This window comes from Entelurus aequoreus, linkage group LG08, assembly GCF_033978785.1.
Source record: "Entelurus aequoreus isolate RoL-2023_Sb linkage group LG08, RoL_Eaeq_v1.1, whole genome shotgun sequence".
Classification (NCBI taxonomy): domain Eukaryota; kingdom Metazoa; phylum Chordata; class Actinopteri; order Syngnathiformes; family Syngnathidae; genus Entelurus; species Entelurus aequoreus.
Genome location: NC_084738.1, coordinates 25,749,156 through 25,757,126, shown reverse-complemented (window position 1 = coordinate 25,757,126; position 7,971 = coordinate 25,749,156). Strand labels below are relative to the sequence as shown.

Below are 7,971 nucleotides of genomic sequence, written 5' to 3'. Positions count from 1 at the left end.
AAAGAGAAGTGTTTTGCTTAGACTTTTGTGTAATGTTGCAGGGACAGATTTGTATTCAATGTATTTTAGTTGTAGTCAACCACCAACTTAATTTTGATACCATGGGCTATTCATTCAAATGCAGTCGTCGCCACACCTTTTCTAAAGTCTAACTTTTGAGATGTGACTTGAATGTATAAATTATGCAGTCCAATATATAAATTTTTGTAGATAAGTTAGGCACTCATAATTTACCTCATTTGCATCAGTAGTGGTCTCCTTTAGGGAAAAACAACAATAGTTCAAATTCAGTTAGTGAGTAAGTTAATCATTTGTCACAGTTACTTACAACTGAAAGGCAGTTCACCTTGGGGAGGAGCCACCAAGTAGTTCTTGCTTTCATAGGGTTGATGATGTCATCTCTGATATCATCAGACCATTCCAACTAACAGGGGTTGTGTTTGTTTTTTATTTATTTAATATTCTGCTAGGCATTAGAAATAATTTTATGGACATCATCATGATCTTTGTAGGGTCTTTTTTGCTTATGTAGAAGAGTGATGTTGATATCCAGCTGTGTGGGAAGGTTATAATGTGTTGGGTTGTTTCTAGGTGGCCCTTCAACCAGTGACTGAACTTGTCACAGACCGACCATTTCAAAGCTAGAAACTCTAAACGATGAGCTGGATAATTTTTCTGGGACTGAGACAATGACTTGCTGGCGAAAGCTATCGGTCTGGCATGCGCTTCACCCTCTTGAATCTGTGACAACACAGTGCCTATGCCATCCAGGGATGCATCAGTTGACAACAGGAAGGGGCGTGTGAAGTCAGGGTGGGCTAGGACCACACTGTGAATCAACGAGGATTTCAGTTTCTCAAACGCTTGTTTCTGTTCCACTGTCCAGTCAGAAGAGTGCAGCTTCCTGCATGACATTTTGGTTTTTATGTTTCAACGCCTTCATTTTCACACCCTTTAGCAGGTTAAAGAGTGGCTTGGCAATGGCAGAATATCCTGGCACAAAATGTTGATAGTAATTTACCATCCCCAAGAATGATCTTATCCGCTTCTGGGATGGGGTCGCACCATCGAGTTCCATTAAGTCAGCACTTGTCATGTTTACGATGCACTCAACTTTGCTCGGGTCTGTTGAAACACCTTCCTCATCTATTATGTGGCCTAGAAACTTGACAGACTTTTTGAGGAGAAAGCACTTCTTAGGTGCCAACTTTAAGTTATGACTGCGCAGCCTGTCAAAAACCATTTCTAGGCGCTGCAAAGCAATGTCCTCATCAGGTGCAAACACCAACAAATCATCCAAATAGCACAACAGACTTAGATAATTTTGGTCCCCAGAAATACTGGTCATCATGCGCATGAAACTACCAGGACTGTTGCAGAGACCCTGCGGAAGACGATTGTATTAATGGGAGTAGTAAAAGCAGAATACTTTCTATCATCTTCATGTAGTGGCATGTTATAAAAACCTGAAGTCAAATCCATGGTACTGAAAAGACAGTTGCCTCCCAGAGCGGCCAAACAATCCGCTTGGTTGGGAAGGGGATGAGCATCCTTCAGAGTCCTCTTATTCAACCAGCGAAAGTCTGTGCAGATGCGGAGGTCTCCATTTTTTTTCCACACCAGCACCAGTAGCGATGCGTACTCGCTGGTTGACTTTCTGATGATTTCTCTTTGCTCCATCTCACTCAGTACTTAACGCAGCTTCTGGTACTGGCCAGGAGGCACTCTCATGTATGGGAGCCTGAATGGCCTGCTGTCAGACAGATGAATGCAGTGCACAAAACCCTTTGCCTCCCCACAGTCCAGTTGGTGGCGTGAAAAGACATCTTCATACTGCAAAACAAGATGAGCCAGCCTCTTCTTACAATGTTCTGACACCTCACACGACTCAACGTCAATGTTGCACAGTCCAAACGACTTGAGCTTGTCTATCACAGAGTCAATATCAGCAGCAGGTGGCATAGCTGATTGGGTGCAACTGAGCAGGGGAGCTCCTGAGAGTTGGGCAACATCCATGTCTTCAAGGGCAACACAGGAGTAAACATCAGCCAGTTTAGCATTGCGCCTCAATAGCACAGGCCTGTCAGAGGTGTTAATGAGTTTTAGAGGGACCCATCTATCTCCCCACATTGGAGACACGATCCTCGCAACCAACACACCTCTAGGAGCTGAGCGGGATGACGTCGGCTCAGTCATGACGGCGCTGCCTGGTGAAACCGCAGTGTTCCTGGGTAGTTTTCCCCAGATGAGGTACTCACGACCAGGCTCCAGGCAGACAGCAGAGTTGCACCTGACTGTGCCGATCCTGTCAGGAGCATCCTCACCTCTCCAGGGATTCAGGCCAGCCAGCATGGAAAGGAAACGTTCCACTTCTGGATATGTGTGTGAGCAGGGACCAGAAACTGTTCTCCAAAACGAGTCACATCTTTTAGACTGGTGTAGAATGTATTTTAAAACATTAGTTCCCAGGATTAACTCATCCTGTTGACCAGGGACAACAAGTGTGGGGACCACCATCTTACAGTCATACACTTCCATTTCAATGTCAAAAGCACACTTTGGCTTCACACGTACACCCCCACAACCAATAAGAGTCACATTCACATCGATTTGATTTTGGCCAGATAGTACACCAGTCTCCCTCAATCTCATTTCCACTGTCTCACTAATGCTGCAGGCCATCGAACCACTGTCCATCATGCCACCCAATGTAACAACCCCACCCACAGTCACAGGTGTGTAAAAGAGACTGTCACTATGTCTAACTCTGTGAATATTCTGATAAACAACTTCAGAGTAAATGCAGGAGGCCTTTGTGGATGTGTAAACAATTTCAGCATCAGACATGTCATCAAATAGGGAGTTTGTGTCAAGACCCGTACTGCCTCCCTCCGAATACAGGTCAGCTAGTTTCCCTCAGACTGGGGCTGGGGGGAGTTATTGGCAGTACAGTTCAGTTTGGTGTGGCCAGAGGAGCAAAACAGGTGAAGCACAGTCTGTCAGACATGCAGTGGGAAATGGTGGTGTGGCGCGGATCATCACAAATTCTACAGGCTGCCTCCCTGGGACGTCGACCCCGTGTGGCACGCTGGAATCTCCCACCTTGACTTTGATGAGCAGTGTCGTCTCGCTGCATCTTATCCATCATCATCTGAAACATGTCAACCATGCGGGTGAGAAGTCTTTCTTCTGTCTGTTGGAGATTTTGCACCACCGCTGGAGCAGAGGTAAGGCTTGGGGAACGCTGGTGTTCATTTCAATCAATCAATCAATCAATGTTTATTTATATAGCCCTAAATCACAAGTGTCTCAAAGGGCTGTACAAGCCACAACGACATCCTCGGTACAGAGCCCACATACGGGCAAGGAAAAACTCACCCCAGTGGGACGTCAATGTGAATGACTATGTGAAACCTTGGAGAGGACCGCATATGTGGGTAACCCCCCCTCTAGGGGAGACCAAAAGCAATGGATGTCGAGTGGGTCTGACATAATATTGTGAAAGTCCAGTCCACAGCGGATCCAACACATCAGCTAAAGTCCAGTCCATAGTGGGGCCAGCAGGAAACCATCCCGAGCGGAGACGGGTCAGCAGCGTAGAGATGTCCCCAACCGATGCACAGGCTAGCGGTCCACCCCGGGTCCCGACTCTGGACAACCAGCACTTCATCCGTGGCCACCGGACCTGTGCAACTCCCCCTCCATAAGGGAGAGGGGACCAGAGGAGAAAAGAAAAGAAACGGCAGATCAACTGGTCTAAAAAGGGAGTCTATTTAAAGGCTAGAGTATACAAATGAGTTTTAAGATGGGACTTAAATGCTTCTACCGAGGTAGCATCTCTAACTTTTACCGGGAGGGCATTCCATAGTATTGGAGCCCGAATAGAAAACACTCTATAGCCCGCAGACTTTTTTTGGGCTCTGGGAATCACTAATAAGCCGGAGTTCTTTGAACGCAGATTTCTTGCCGGGACATATGGTACAATACAATCAGCAAGATAGGATGGAGCTAGACCGTGTAGTATTTTATACGTAAGTAGTAAAACTTTAAAATCACATCTTAAGGAAGCCAGTGCAGGTGAGCCAGTATAGGCGTAATATGATCAAACTTTCTTGTTTTTGTCAAAAGTCTAGCAGCCGCATTTTGTACCAACTGTAATCTTTTAATGCTAGACATAGGGAGGCCCGAAAATAATATGTTACAGTAATCGAGACGAGATGTAACGAACGCATGGATAATGATCTCAGCGTCGCTTGTGGACAAAATGGAACAAATTTTAGCGATATTACGGAGATGAAAGAAGGCCGTTTTAGTAACACTCTTAATGTGTGACTCAAACGAGAGAGTTGGGTCGAAGATAATACCCAGATTCTTTACCGAGTCGCCTTGTGTAATTGTTTGGTTGTCAAATGTTAAGGTGGTATTATTAAATAGATGTCGGTGTTGAGCAGGACCAATAATTAGCATTTCCGTTTTCTTAGCGTTGAGTTGCAAAAAGTTAGCGGACATCCATTGTTTAATTTCATTAAGACACGCCTCCAGCTGACTACAATCCGGCGTGTTGGTCAGCTTTAGGGGCATGTAGAGTTGGGTGTCATCAGCATAACAGTGAAAGCTAACACCGTATTTGCGTATGATGTCACCTAGCGGCAGCATGTAAATACTAAAGAGTGCAGGGCCAAGAACCGAACCCTGGGGAACTCCGCACGTTACCTTAACATAGAACATGGAACAGAGGCAGACATTGGGGGAGTGAGAGGGGAACAGTACACATGACGCTGAGCTTGGGGGAGGAGAGGAGAAGGAACTGGGGCGCGACACTCTTCAAACACTGGCAGGCTTACTCACGGTGGACCGGCCTGCTCAGAGGCCACAGCGGTGATGTGACTCTTTAACTGTGCAGTGCCAGCAGCCCTTCTATTAGCCCTTGACTCTCCCTGGTAGTCATCGATTCTCTGTTGAACATCACGGGACGTCCACTCATGAAGTGGCTTACACTTTAGAATGCAGGATAGTTCCAGGTCAGGACAGTGTTTGACAAACATGAGAGCCACTTCATCATACATGTTCTCTGCCCGTTTTCCTTGTCTGTGAAGACCCTCAAGAGCCAGGTCTGCTGCTTTGTTCAGTCTTATCCAGTAGTCTACTGGGTTCTCTCTGTGCTTGGGCAGAGTAGCATAAAAGTCAGAAAGAGGGAGACATGACAGAGCATCACTGAAATACTGGAGTAGGATATTGTATATTAGTTCAGGTCTCTGTCTAACATTCAGTCCAGGATCACTACACAATGCAATCTGCACTACATCCCTGGCTTTGCCCATCAAATGGTTCAAGATTTCCTCCGCCTGATCATCTACAATAACATTGTGTCTCTTGAGGTAAGTCTTAGTCATAACAATCCAGTCTTGCACTGAATACCTGTCAGTGTTGTCACCTCTAAAGGACTGGAGGTCTTTATCTGACTTAACTTGAACTGTCAAATGCTGGAGATCATGCTTGCTAACTCCATTGTGTGTGTTCTGCACAGCAGGACTACTGTGACAGTCACTCTGCATATTCACAACACCAGCTGACATTAGCTTTTCAACAATGGATTCACCAATTTGGGCACCTAACTGCCCTACCATGTCAGTGAGGTGGTGGATGGCATCAACATCACTGTTGGGTGTGGAAGTGTGAGGTGTCTCCCTCATGGACTCGTCAACAGGAGTGAACAGCAAACCTCGACCCAACCCCTTATTTGTACACTCATCAGCTTTAATGCCGGAACGCCCCACCTCCCTACTATTACTGAAATCAGAACACAAAATACCCCTACCTCTTGATAACACAGGGGTAATAAACGTATCCATTGTGATGCCAATAATGATATGTACTTGCATTGTGTAATTATACCGCAACAAACGGACTCGGAAAAAAAAATAAGACGTGTTGTAGCACAAAATAATGTACTACCGAAAGTTACAGGCCCACTGAAAATAAAAGAGGGAGAGAAAAAAAAGAGGAAAAAAAAATAAATCACTGTACCCAAACACACTGTTTTGAGATCCGACCACACAATAATCATCAACTGTAGATCAGGAGAGCAGCGCAGCATCCGCGGCGATGAGCATCAAGCCGATCTAAAGATCTGAAGGTTCACGGCACCAGTGTAACTGTTCTGGGTCGGCACAATGATGAGGCTTTTTCCACTGTTCACAGCTTCATTTATTTTCCTTCCAACCTGCGGGCGACAATCAGACAATGTCGGTATCCCGTCTTTCTTTGGCTTACGCCCTCAGCCATGTGAAACTTTTCTGTCTACATATACATTTTTAACCATTTACAATGAAAAAGCCAGATATAAACAGTCTGTAAAATATTGAAATGTACATTCTAAGCGCCATTCCATGCAACATTTGCTATAGTTAACACCTTAGAAAATAAAATAAAACCACAAACCTGCGGGCGACAATCAGACAATGTCGGTATCCCGTCTTTCTTTGGCTTACGCCTAAACACACAGAATAACACTGTTACCTACACACGTAAGCACACGCACGCACGCACGCATACACTGAACAAGTATCATTACCTACACATGTAAGCACACACACACACACGCACGCACACACTGAACAAGTCTCATTACCTACACACGTAAGCACACACGCACACGCACGCACGCAAGCACTGAACAAGTATCATTACCAACACATCAGAATCAGAATCAGAATCAGAATCAGAATAGTTTTATTGCCATTGTTTGAGAACGGGTTCACAAACTAGGAATTTTTCTTGGTGCAATCGTGCAACATAAAACACATATTTGGTAATAAAAAGAGCTGTAATAGGCACACACACACGCACGCACGCACGCACTGAACAAGTATCATTACCTACACATGTACGCACACGCACGCACGCGCGCACACGCACGTACGCACGCACACACTGAACAAGTCTCATACAACAAAGAGCGGCCATTTGGCGCCAATGTTAGCGATGTCATGTTACCTGGAATCTGAACTTAAAACTAAAGGACAACACAGGTAAACATATTCACATTCTTAGTACACACATTCATTAATTAAAGACCTAATTTCTACCGAAAAACAAACAAAAGGTCGGTGGGATCGTCCGACCGAGACTCACCCTTCTTCTTCTTCTTCTTTTGATTTTTATGGCGTTTGGCAAGCAACCTTGTGGTGTGCATTACCGCCACCTACTGTAATGGAGTGTGGACCAAGGTGGATCCCTACTCTATATTCTTTTATTTAACCCAGTGTTTTTAAAAAATGTGTATATTGCTTTATAACCTATGTGTTCTGAGTGCAATCCTAATATATCTTCCACTGCTAACCTAATATTCTCTTTCGCTAACTTACTTTCCAGTATTTCCCTTTCTCTATTATATTTCCTACAATGTATTAAAACATGTCCTACACTTTCTAACTGTTGGCAAGAATCACACAGTCCTGTAGTATGTTTCCCTATCAATTTTAATGAACTATTTAGATATGTATGTCCTAATCTCATTCTAGTAATAATGTCTTCTTCCTTCCTATTTCTATTGCCTCCTCTCATTACACCTACTCTCCTATGGACTTTGTAATACTCTCTACCTTTTGTTTCCTTATTCCAATTATCCTGCCACTTTTGATTGTGTTCTATCTTAATTATGTTCTTCACTTCTTCTTTACTGTGCTTAATCTCCATGTTTACTTCTGTTTTAGTGGTTGCTTGTTTTGCGTACTTATCAGCTAATTCGTTCCCCTCAACTCCTACATTTTTTTTAATTTTTTTTTTGTTAGTCTTTATTTGAAGGGACAATGTACAGAAACATTAAGCTCAAAGACAGATATGTTCTGTACCAGATTATAGCTAAATAGCTAATTTCCATCTGCAGTCCCTGAGCAGGAACCTAAAGAAATGTCACCACACCTCCCGCTTTATTTATTCTGTAGACTGCCTGAGCTATTTCATAAACTA

At 44.2% G+C, this 7,971-nt stretch overlaps 1 long non-coding RNA gene across 1 annotated transcript; it reads right to left on the bottom strand.

Annotated features, from left to right (window-relative positions):
* Positions 1-4,911: 4,911 nt before the first annotated feature.
* Positions 4,912-6,272, bottom strand: LOC133655031 (uncharacterized). Its single transcript, XR_009826928.1, has 3 exons — positions 6,028-6,272; positions 5,065-5,157; positions 4,912-4,997 (listed from the first exon to the last, which is right to left on the bottom strand). It is a non-coding gene; the product is annotated as an uncharacterized LOC133655031 (long non-coding RNA).
* Positions 6,273-7,971: the final 1,699 nt, after the last annotated feature.